Source organism: Elephas maximus, chromosome 18, assembly GCF_024166365.1.
Source record: "Elephas maximus indicus isolate mEleMax1 chromosome 18, mEleMax1 primary haplotype, whole genome shotgun sequence".
NCBI classification, from domain to species: Eukaryota; Metazoa; Chordata; class Mammalia; order Proboscidea; family Elephantidae; genus Elephas; species Elephas maximus.
Window position 1 is genome coordinate 73,345,608 of NC_064836.1, and position 12,559 is coordinate 73,358,166.

At 40.0% G+C, this 12,559-nt stretch overlaps 1 protein-coding gene across 1 annotated transcript in view; it reads left to right on the forward strand.

Annotated features, from left to right (window-relative positions):
* The window catches only part of ZPLD1 (zona pellucida like domain containing 1), a 223,408-nt gene that overhangs the window by 161,675 nt on the left and 49,174 nt on the right, over positions 1-12,559 (forward strand). The window contains exon 3 of the mRNA XM_049858108.1: positions 11,877-11,958. The gene's annotated coding sequence lies outside the window, so the exon portion shown is untranslated. The remainder of the gene's footprint in view (positions 1-11,876; positions 11,959-12,559) is intronic.

Here is a 12,559-nt window from a genome sequence, read left to right on the forward strand (position 1 = left end):
TGCAAATGGATATCCAGTTATGCCAGCACCATTTGTTAAAAAGACTATCTTTTCCCCAATTAACTGACACTGGGCCTTTCTCAAATATCAGCTGCTCATACATGGATGGATTTATATCTGGATTCTCAATTCTGTTGCATTGGTCTATGTGCCTGTTGTTGTACCAGTACCAGGCTGTTTTGACTACTGTAGCTGTATAATACGTTCTGAAATCAGGTAGAGTGAGGCCTCCCACTTTCTTCTTCTTTTTCAGTAATGCTTTGCTTATCCGGGGGTTCTTTCCCTTCCATATGCAATTGGTGATTTGTTTCTCTATCCCCTTAAAATATGACATTGGAATTTGGATCGGAAGTGCGTTATATGTATAGATGGCTTTTGGTAGAATAGACATTTTTACTATGTTAAGTCTTCCTATCCATGAGCAGGGAATGTTTTTCCACTTAAGTATGTCCTTTTGAATTTCTTGTAGTAGAGCTTTGTAGTTTTCTTTGTATAGGTCTTTTACATCCTTGGTAAGATTTATTCCTAAGTATTTTATCTTCTTGGGGGTTACTGTGAATGGTATTGATTTGGTTATTTCCTCTTCGGTGTTCTTTTTGTTGATGTAGAGGAATCCAAGTGATTTTTGTATGTTTATTTTATAACCTGAGACTCTGCCAAACTCTTCTATTAGTTTCAATAGTTTTCTGGAGGATTCCTTAGGGTTTTCTGTGTATAAGATCATGTCATCTGCAAATGGTGATAGCTTTACTTCCTCCTTGCCAATCCGGATACCCTTTATTTCTTTGTCTAGCCTAATTGCCCTGGCTAGGACTTCCAGCACGATGTTGAATAAGAGCGGGGATAAAGGGCATCCTTGTCTGGTTCCCGTTCTCAAGGGAAATGCTTTCAGGTTCTCTCCATTTAGAGTGATATTGGCTGTTGGCTTTGCATAGATGCCCTTTATTATGTTGAGGAATTTTCCTTCAATTTCTATTTTGGTAAGACTTTTTATCATAAATGGGTGTTGGACTTTGTCAAATGCCTTTTCTGCATCAATTGATAAGATCATGTGGTTTTTATCTTTTGTTTTATTTATGTGATGGATTACATTAATGGTTTTTCTGATATTAAACCAGCCTTGAATACCTGGTATAAATCCCACTTGATCAGGGTGAATTACTTTTTTGATGTGTTGTTGGATTCTATTGGCTAGAATTTTGTTGAGGATTTTTGCATCTATGTTCATGAGGGATATAGGTCTATAATTCTCTTTTTTTGTGATGTCCTTACCTGGTTTTGGTATCAGGGAGATGGTAGCTTCATAGAATGAGTTGGGTAGTATTCCGTCTTTTTCTATGCTTTGAAATACCTTCAGTAGTAGTGGTGTTAAGTCTTCTCTGAAGGTTTGGTAGAACTCTGCAGTGAAGCCGTCCGGGCCAGGACTTTTTTTTTGTTGGAAGTTTTTTGATTACCGTTTCAATCTCTTTTTTTGTTATGGGTCTATTTAGTTGTTCTACTTCTGAATGTGTTAGTTTAGGTAGGTAGTGTTTTTCCAAGAACTTATCCATTTCTTCTAGGTTTTCAAATTTGTTAGAGTACAATTTTTCGTAGTAATCTGAAATGATTCTTTTAATTTCATTTGGCTCTGTTGTGATGTGGTCCTTCTCGTTTCTTATTCGGGTTATTTGTTTCCTTTCCTGTATTTCTTTAGTCAGTCTAGCCAATGGTTTATCAATTTTGTTAATTTTTTCAAAGAACCAGCTTTTGGCTTTGTTAATTCTTTCAATTGTTTTTCTGTTCTCTAATTGATTTAGTTCAGCTCTAATTTTTATTATTTGTTTTCTTCTGGTGCCTGATGGGTTCTTTTGTTGCTCACTTTCTATTTGTTCAAGTTGTCGGGACAGTTCTCTGCTTTTGACTCTTTCTTCTTTTTGTATGTGTGCATTTATCGATATAAATTGGCCTCTGAGCACTGCTTTTGCTGTGTCCCAGAGGTTTTGATAGGAAGTATTTTCATTCTCGTTGCATTCTATGAATTTCCTTATACCCTCCTTGATGTCTTCTATAACCCAGTCTTTTTTCAGGAGGGTATTGTTCATTTTCCAAGTATTTGATTTCTTTTCCCTAGTTTTTCTGTTATTGATTTCTAGTTTCATTGCCTTGTTGTCTGAGAAGATGCTTTGTAATATTTCGATGTTTTGGACTCTGCAAAGATTTGTTTTATGACCTAATATGTGGTCTATTCTAGAGAATGTTCCATGTGCACTAGAAAAAAAAGTATATTTTGTAGCAGTTGGGTGGAGAGTTCTGTACAAGTCAGTGAGGTCAAGTTGGTTGATTGTTGTAAGTAGGTCTTCCGTGTCTCTATTGAGCTTCTTACTGGATGTCCTGTCCTTCTCCCAAAGTGGTGTGTTGAAGTCTCCTACTATAAATGTGGAGGTGTCTATCTCACTTTTCAATTCTGTTAAAATTTGACTTGTGTATCTTTCAGCCCTGTCATTGGGTGCATAAATATTTAATATGGTTATGTCTTCCTGATCAATTGTCCCTTTTATCATTATGTAGTGTCCTTCTTTATCCTTTGTGGTGGATTTAAGTCTAAAGTCTATTCTGTCAGAAATTAATATTGCTACTCCTCTTCTTTTTTGCTTATTGTTTGCTTGATATACTTTTTTCCATCCTTTGAGTTTTAGTTTGTTTGTGTCTCTAAGTCTAAGGTGTGTCTCTTGTAGGCAGCATATAGATGGATTGTGTTTCTTTATCCAGTCCGTGACTCTCTGTCTCTTTATTGGTGCATTTAGTCCATTTACATTCAGGGTAATTATAGATAAATAAGTTTTTAGTGCTGTCATTTTGATGCCTTTTCATGTGTGTTGTTGGCCATTTCATTTTTCCACATACTTTTTTGTGCTGAGATGTTTTTCTTAGTAGATTGTGAGATCCTCATTTTCAAAATGTTTAACTTTATGTTAGTTGAGTCGTTACGTTTTTCTTGGCTTTTTTCTTGAGTTATGGAGTTGATATTCCTTTTTGTGGTTACCATATTATTTACCCCTATTTTTCTAAGTAAAAACCTAACTTGTATCGTTCTATATCGCCTTGTATCACTCTCCATCTGGCAGTTCAATGCCTCCTATATTTAGTCCCTCTTTTTGATTATTGTGGTCTTTTACCTATTGACTTCCATGGTTCCCTGTTATGTGTATTATTTGATTTATTTATTTATTTTTTAGAATTAATCTTAATTTGTTTGTTTTTGTGCTTTCCCTGTTTGAGTTGATTTCAGGACATTCTGTTTTGTGACCTTGTATTGTGCTGGTACCTGATATTATTGGTCATCTGACCAAACAATCACCTTTAGCATTTCTTGTAGCCTTGGTTTGGTTTTTGCAAATTCTCTAAACTTATGATTATCTGTAAATATCTTAATTTCTCCTTCATATTTCAGAGAGAGTTTTGCTGGATATATGATCCTTGGTTGGCAGTTTTTCTCCTTCAGTGCTCTGTATACGTCGTCCCATTCCCTTCTTGCCTGCCTGGTTTCTGCTGAGTAGTCTGAACTTATTCTTATTGATTCTCCCTTGAAGGAAACCTTTCTTTTCTCCCTGGCTGCTTTTAAAATTTTCTGTTTATCTTTGGTTTTGGCAAGTTTGATGATAATATGTCTTGGTGTTTTTCTTTTTGGATCAATCTTAAACGGGGTTCGATGAGCATCTTGGATAGATATCCTTTCGTCTTTCATGATGCCAGGGAAGTTTTGTGTCAGGAGTTCTTCAACTATTTTCTCTGTGTTTTCTGTCCCCCCTCCCTGTTCTGGGACTCCAATCACTCGCAAGTTATCCTTCTTGATAGAGTCCCACATGATTCTTAGGGTTTCTTCATTTTTTTAAATTCTTTTATCTGATTTTTTTTTCAGGTATGTTGGTGTTGATTCCCTGGTCCTCCAGATGTCCCAGTCTACATTCTAATTGCTCAAGTCTGCTCCTCTGACTTTCTATTGTGTTGTCTAATTCTGTAATTTTATTGTTAAGCTTTTGGATTTCTACATGTTGTCTTTCTATGGATTTTTGCAACTTATTAATTTTTCCACTATGTTCTTGAATAATCTTTTTGAGTTCTTCAACAGTTTTATCAGTGTGTTCCTTGGCTTTTTCTGCAGTTAGCCTAATTTCATTTGTGATGTCTTTAAGCATCGTGTAAATTAGTTTTTTATATTCTGTATCTGATAATTCCAGGATTGTATCTTCATTTGGGAATGATTTTGATTCTTTTGTTTGGGGGTTTGGAGAAGCTGTCATGGTCTGCTTCTTTATGTGGTTTGATATGGACAGCTGTCTCCGAGCCATCACTGGGAAACTAGTTTTTCCAGAAAATCTGCTAAAAAAAAAAATGCAGTCAGATCCCTATCAGAGTTCTCCCTCTGGCTCAGGCTATTCGGATGTTAATGGAGCCGCCTGGGGAGGGTGGGGGAGGGATCAGAGAGCTAGGAGTATAGCACCTCAGAATATAGCCAGAGTTGTTTGTTTTACTTGGAATGACTCTTATATCTGAGATTTCCGTGCGGCGCGTGGCCTATATGTACTGGCTGTGTGGAGATTGCCCCCCGGGGGGTCTGGCCCGCTGGCGTCAGGGTCAGATCCTCCGCTGTCAGCCCCACCCCCAAGGTTAAGGCTCCCCTACTGGGACGGTGCACTCCCGACTCCAAAATCAGTCGCTGCCTTTTGGGGACTCCCCTTCCCGCAAGCCCTGTCGCGCGCCGCTCCCGCGACCCGGGTGGGCTCCCCCCCGGGGTCAGCTCAGGAGAGCGGAGCAGCTCCCTGTGCCTGAGCCGCGACTGCGCGTCCCGTCTGGGACGCCGCTCTCCCCGCTCCAAGGCTAGCCACTGCCTCCCGGGTACTTCTTCCACCGGCTGCACCGCCACACCGCCCGCGGGAACCGGCTGGGCCCACGTGAACCGGTTGGGACCGCCCCGGGTTCAATTCAGGGGGATGGAGCCGCACCCCACGCTCATGTCCCTCCCGCGCCCGCCGAAGTCCCGGCAGGACGGCTCCCCGGCTGGGACGCTGCTTTCCCCGCCTCAAGACCAGTCACTGCCTCCCGGGGACTTCTCCCTCTGACGCACCGGGCCGCTTGTGTGAACTGGGTGGGCGCCACCCGTGCGAAAGTCTGGCCCCCCCGGGGTCAATTCAGGGGAATGTAGCTGATCCCTGCACTCGCGCCACACCCGCTCCCCGCCAAAGTCCCAGCGGGACGGCTCCCCGGCCGGGATGCTGCTCTCCCCGCTCCAAGACCTGTCACCGCCTCCTGGGGACTTCTCCCACTGGGTGCGCCGCCATGCCGCCCGCGCCAACCGGCTGGGCTCCCTCCCGGGATGAGTTCGGGGCTAGGGCTGGGCCCCTCGTCTGTGCCGTCTGCCCCCCTGGGCTCTGCCCCAAATCGGGCTTTGAAGGTCACCTGACTGGTACGCTGGCTCCTGGCTCTGAAAACAATCACTGTCTCCCCGTATTTGTTCCTTCTCCATCTCTAAATCTGTGTTTGTTGTTCAGAGTTCGTAGATTGTTATGTATGTGATCGATTCACTTGTTTTTCCGAGTCTTTGTTGCAAGAGGGATCCGTGGTAGCGTCCACCTAGTCCGCCATCTTGGCCCCGCTTCTAAAATCATGGATTTTTATGGCTATTTTTTTCTACTTTGAGTTTAAAATAAGATTGTTTCAAAGCCATAGTTGGGATTTTTTTCCCTCCCATATAGATTATATTCTCCTTAACTCAAAGGCCTTCAATGTCTTCTCATTCTACTTAGGAAAAATGGCCAGGCTTGTCTCCTGCTCCTCCTCTCCTTGCTTGGCATCGTGAAGTGTCTTTCAAATTCCACAAAATATTGACTGTTTTTATGTTTTTGGGTCTATGGTTATGCTGTGTGCTATACCTGCAGCGCTGTTCTTCTGTCTTCATTCAGCCAGCTCAAAGTAACCCTTCAATTCTTGTCAACTGTGGTACTTCACAGAAAATCTCTTCCTGATACCTTCCATCTAAATTAGGTTCTTCCACTGTACTCTCTTGAAGCACCCTGTGCTTTTCCTTCACGGTGTTATTGTTAAGGTGCCGATTCATGGTGACTATGTGTACAGAGTAGAACTGCTCCATCAGGTTTTCAAGGCCGTGACCTTTCAGAAGCAGGTTACCAGGCCTCTTCTGAGGTGCCTCTGGGTGGGTTTGAACCACCAGCCTCTTGGCTAGTAGTCGAGTGCATAACTGTTTGCACCACCCAGGGACTCCCTACTTTCCTTCATAGCACTTACCAAACATATTTTGTGAGTATAACTTTATGAATGTGATTATGAGCTTAATGACTGCCTTCTTCTCTAGACTATAATAAGCTCTGTGAGGGTAGACATCTCATCTGTTCTGCTCACCACTGTATTTCCAGTACACTGAGTCTGGCACTTAGAAAGTGCTCAATAAATATTTGTGGAGTGAATGAATAAATAAATGAATTAATGTAGGAATTTTAAATAGTGGAGCACTATTGGAAAAGAGTTCTTTTATTCTTGGGCAAGAGGTACCAATATATGTGTTTATCTTCCTATTATCATTATTGGTACCAATGTAAACAACTTTGGTTGGAATATATCAGCATGATATCTTTCCTGCTTAGTCAGTTTATGTGCTGTGCCCGTTCCTAGTATTTTGAATCTCATCTCTAGTGAGAAGAAATATTTTCAATCTAAAATGCTGATACTAATAGTCAATTGTCTAATTAAGAAGGAATGAGCATTTAAGATAGTTAAATTATCATTTTGTTATTAATTTGTTGCCAGTACACCTTATTAAAGGAGAAGGAGGTCAATATACTAAGATGGCTTCAAAGCTGTTTCAGAAGAGTAAAAATATGAGTATTTTGAAAATGAACCTGGTAAATTATTAAGCAAAAGCTTTTAAAGTGACTCGGCTCAATCTGTCATTATCCCCACTCCCCTCCCTTCCACCCCTGAAAAAGAACTAAGGGACTAGAATAAATGTTCTAACTTAAACACTGTGGATCATTAAATGCTGTAGATTACTAGAGAAACCCTCGACAGAAAGACAAATGAGGAGGGCAGGCAAAGCAAAATAATTGAACATTCACTTTGTGTCAGGGAAAATTGCAGTAGGTTTTTCTCTTTGGAGCAGTCTTTAGCATTCTTATTTCCTTATGGTACACATCAACATCTTAAAAAAAAAATTTTTTTTTTTTTTTTTTTTTTTACAGTTATAAAATTTCTGAATGTCTTCTTGATGGCTAAACATATTTCCTTCTTGTTTGAGGCATGATTCTGAAAATACACCATGTGTTTTATTCTTTGTTCAGGAAGACAAGGACATACTACATTAAAGAATGCATGTGTATATAATAATGCATATTTCTGATGATGGTTTTATATTTTCATTTCCCTTTGTAATGTATATGTTGCCTCTGTTGCCCAAGTGCAACATAGAAATAAAGACTACAGAGCTTCAAGCTAGACACTACATCAAAAACCATGTTTCTCCATTAAATAGTCATGAATCCCCAGCACATTAAAGCCAGTGATATTGGAGGAAGAGCTAATGTGTTCTTTTTCTAGAGGCAAGTCTGTGTAACACCATAAGACTTAACTCAGCAGGACAGTTGCCTACTTGTACGGCTACAGTGCCACTTTGCCTCAGATCTTACTGGGTCCTCTTGGTTGCCTTGAAGGCAGAGTAGGGCTTCATTCCTTTAACTTAGACTTTGATCTCTGTTAAAAACAGAGTTCTTGGGAACTCTTGAAACTCTTTAAACTGTTTCCAGTCATTTAAAGTGTAATGTGAACTCTTTCCTATCTTTTCCAAGAAAGCTTAGCTGGGGAGATACATGAGCTCGGGGGAATGAGGACATGACCCCTGTAGGGTCCAGTATGCCTTTACAGAGCAGCTAGCTGATAAATACCATCCAGTTGCCATTGAGTCGATTCTGACTCATGGCCATCCCGCTCATGTCAGAGTAGAACTGTGCTCCATAGGGTTTTGAAGGCTGCTCTTTCAGAAGTAGATTGCGAGGGCTTCCTTTCAAGGTGCCTCTGTGTGGACCTGAACTTCTTTTATTTAGCAGGTGAGGTCAATATGTATAAACCAGAACAAAACTAGTTGCCATGCAGTCAATTCTGACTCATGGTAGAGTCTCTTGGTGGTCCAAATGGTTGAAGAGCTGGGCTGCAACAGAAAGATTGAAGGGTCAAGTCCACCCACAGACTGGAGAGTCAAGTCCAGCCAGGATGCACACAGGTCTCCACAAGTATAGAGATGAGCTTGAATGAGACGATTGTGGAGGGCACCAATGCCGGGTATCATTTCATATTTTGTGAATCTGAATAATAAAATACTCAGCTTGTATTTAATCATCTTAGGTTGATGATTAAATATCCCAACAAATAATATTTGGTTTAATTTTCTATTTTTCCTTTCAACTATAACAGCATCATACATATCTGCCTATATGAAGGCAATCAAATTAAGGAAAGGTGAAACTGAGACAAATTGTTGAGCCTATTCATCTCTTGAAAAGTTATTTCTTGACAGTAGATAAAGGCAGTTTCAAACACGTTCATTTTTTTTCAGGTCACAGTGGTGCTATTTAATAAATTACTTTTCTCAGACTCTAAGAGCTACCTTTATGCCTCTGAAAAGGTTAATGCAGTTTTCAAAGTGTCCAAGTTATACTCCAGAGAATAATTTATGCACTACAAAAAGTCTGTTTTATTTGGGAAGTGCCTAAATAGCAAAAAAGGGTGAGGTGTAAATGAAAGACAGATTAGGGAGTTCATAACCAAAGTTGTCTTTTCCCCTCAAGCTTCATTTATATGGATTGATTGTATATCCCTGACCACTGCATTTACAATTTCAGTACTCTTTCCTCTTCATTCTAGAACTTTCTAATCTTCTTGCTTTATTTTTCTCCAAAGCACTTACCACAAATATATTCTGTATTGTACCTGCAGATTTTGTTTCTTTGTGACTTCCCTCACTAGAATGCAAGTTCTGGTCAGATAAATTTTTTTTTCTAACAGCTGTACCTCAGCCCCCTGGACAGATCTAAACACATGCAGTAATTATTTAATATATGAATACAGGAATAAATCTATGTTGATCAAATTCACCAAATAGCTATCAACTTTCCATTTAATCTGGCGACATATGGATTGGCAAAGCCATGTAATGGTTGAGGGTGGTTTCTGGAGTTATCGCACCTGGGTTTGAATGCTGATCCTAACACTAGCTGTCTGCTTCACCGTGGGAAAGTTACTTAATGTTTCTGTGCCTTAGTTTTCTCATCCCCAGAATAAGGAGAATTACATTACCTATCAGGGTTAGAAAAAGACTTTCTTCTGAGGTGCCTGTAGGTGGGTCCAAACTGCCAACCTTTCAGTTAGTAATCGAGCGCTTAACAATTTGCGCCACCCAGGGACTCCCCTGGTACATGGTCAACCCTTAAAACTCACTACTACTACTACTAAATCGGTTTAGTAGAAGAGCAGAGTAATGTTCTTTATGCACTTCTTGCCTAAATGAAATAGTTATGACGATTAAGTGGATGTTAAAAAAGAATGCTTTTGCCACAGTCATGTGAATCATTTAGTTAAAAGCATGTTTTAAACATACACTATTAATATGGCTTACTTTCTGAAATGTAGCAGAACATTAATTTTATTTACTTGACAAACTCCAGTTAGGTCAGACAGACCCGTGTACTAACTGCAAAGGTTGAGTTAGACTTTGAATTCTACTTGATCACTTACTAGGTCTGTAACCCTGGGTGAGTCAATTCAAAGCTTTAAGCTTCAGTTTTCATATTTATGAAATGGGTAAGAGGACATTTATACTAGTATTTGACTATTGAGCACAGCACAGTGCCTGGCACATATCAATAAATGGAAGGTCAAAAAAGATTGTTATATAGATACAAAATCTAGATAACAGTGCTTATGACAGAACTGTATCAATTTATATAAAATTGAGTAAGAATTGAAAGGGAAATTAAATTTTCTGACTCTAAATTCAATCTTAAGCAAATAAATTAGAAATTAATATTTTGGGAGGAGTGCAAATTATCATTAAAAACACTAACATAAGAATATTCACATACTTGACATTAAATCACTTAGCATAGGAACCCTATTGTATGGTTAAGCATAAAACACAGGGTCAGTTTGTAATGGCTTAAGAGATGCAGGTGTCTCTTTTTAATCACTTCTAAATTCCTTGAAATTCAATTTGGTACATGGGATCCTCCCCCTGCTCTCCCACCTACATAAGAAGTATTTACGAAGGTACTAAGCTAAGAAAGGCCCCTGGGTGGTACAGTCAAGCATTCAGCTGCTAACCTAAAGGCTGGCCATTTGAGCACAACCAGAGATGCCTCAGGAGAAAGGTTGGGCTGTCTACCTCCGAAAGGTCACAGCCACGAAAACACCATGGAGCTCAGTTCTACTCTGAAACACGTGGAGTCGCCATGAGCCAGAATTGACTCGATAGAAACTTTTTTTTTTTTTTTTAAGTTAAGAAACTTGTACCTAACCCTTGTGCACACAGGTCTTCAAGGTCATTATTATCTAGGAATTTGTTGTTAATATTTTTTAACACTGACTGTGTTAGGTAGAGGTATTATAAACATACCAAAAAACCAAACCCATTGCTGTTGAGTCCATTCCGACTCATAGTGACCCTATATGACAGAACAGAACTACCCCAAAGAGTTTCCAAAGAGTGTCTGGTGGATTCCAACTGCCGACCTTTTGGTTAGCAGCCGCAGCTCTTAACCACTGCAGCACCAGGGTTTCCTATTATAAGTGTGGTTAGGAGCAAAGTGGGGGGCTGCACTTAGATATAGTGGAGAAGATGGAAAACGCTTTTTCTCATGCTCTCTAACCAGCACTTGCTGGAGCCACAATGGGTCAGTAAGCACCTCAGGTCATCCCAGAGTAGACCAGAGAAGTCTGGGTCTACCTTCTGACATCAGCTCCACTAAGTTTCTACAGCCAGAGCAGAAATGGAATACAGATGTTTGGAACCGCACCTGCTCAGGAGCAAAGGAACCCACGCATGATACTTGGGTAAATGTAATGAGTCTTCACACAGCCCGCAGATTCAGAGAAATTCCATTTTCAGAAAAGAGTTTTAGGGACTGTGGAAAGGTAGCGGCTCTGATCTTACCGCCAAAGTTGATGCTCAGAGGAAATGATGAAGATAGGCCTGAGGGTAGGAAGTTTGCAAGTTAATAGTTCGCCATTTTATTTTAACCTGTAAGTGAAATGTAGAGTCTCCTGAAGTCTTGAAAGTACCATAAGTACTGCCAAATGTTACAGGAATTAAACATATGGATACCGTCTAAATAAAAGATATGGGTGTCCTTTTAAAATTTCTTCCCTAATGTACCTTAATATTTAAACACAGGTCAATACAGACATGATAAAAAATAAATTACATGATTCAACTAATCAGGGCATCTGTCAGCCCTGGGCACCTCTGTATGGAGAAGCCTTGCTCCAGGGCGCTTGGCTTGGCCAAAGGCGCACAGGCCTAATCCCCGTCCCCCGTGCTGGATGCCTGATTAGGGCACAGGCTGCTCATCAGTGTGCAGTGGTCCTGAAACTAATATTTGAGCACCTTCTATACGCCCAGATTATGCTATGCTCTTCATACACTTACTCTTTATGAAGTTTTATGACCATCGTAAAACTTTACAAATGACAAATCTGGTAAAAGGCTGAGGAGGGATTTGAATCCATACGCCTGATATCAAAATCAAAGTATTTTCTGTTATAGCAAGCAGGCTGCTGTCTGCCTTTACCTTCTCTTCATTGAAATTACTTATTGAGAATTTTAATCTTCATAACAGTGCTGTAGAGTTTGTTCAACGTGTGAAGAAGGGAGGCATGCGTTTTTGGGAACAACCTCAGAGCTGATCTCAAGTTGTAAAGGTAAGACTTTACTGTTGCTATCTTTTTTTTTTTTTTAATCAATAGGGTGTTTCAAACAGCATGGGTTTCTCATCCATATTTGGATGGGGTGTCTCAGTGATTAAACATTCGGTTAGTAACCAAAAGGTCAGCAATTCGAATCCGCCAGCTGATCCTTGGAAACCCTATGAAGCAGTTCTACTCTGCCCTGTAGGGTTGCTGAGAGTCAAAATCGACTTGATAGCGACAGATTTCTTTTCCCAGTGCTGCCTATAGTAGTAATTTTCACTGTTTTTACATTGAGCCCCTCGTTTTAAAAATATTTTCTTCCCCTTAATTCCCATATTGTAAAATGCACTTATTAAGCAAATTGCATTCATTAGATAAGAACGTTTATCTATTTTCATACAAAAATATCTCTTAAATATTACAATTTAAAAGCAAAAGATAGCAAACAATGGTAAATGGCAGTAGAAAAACCACTAAACTTACTTAATAACACAAAAAGTATTTAGCTAGTTTGTGCAGCAAACTTTATTGTCAGAAAGAGATGTGTGGTTGAATCTTGCTCCTCCACTTGTTGTCCATGTCCTTAGATTCCTGACTCATTTCTTCCGCTGTG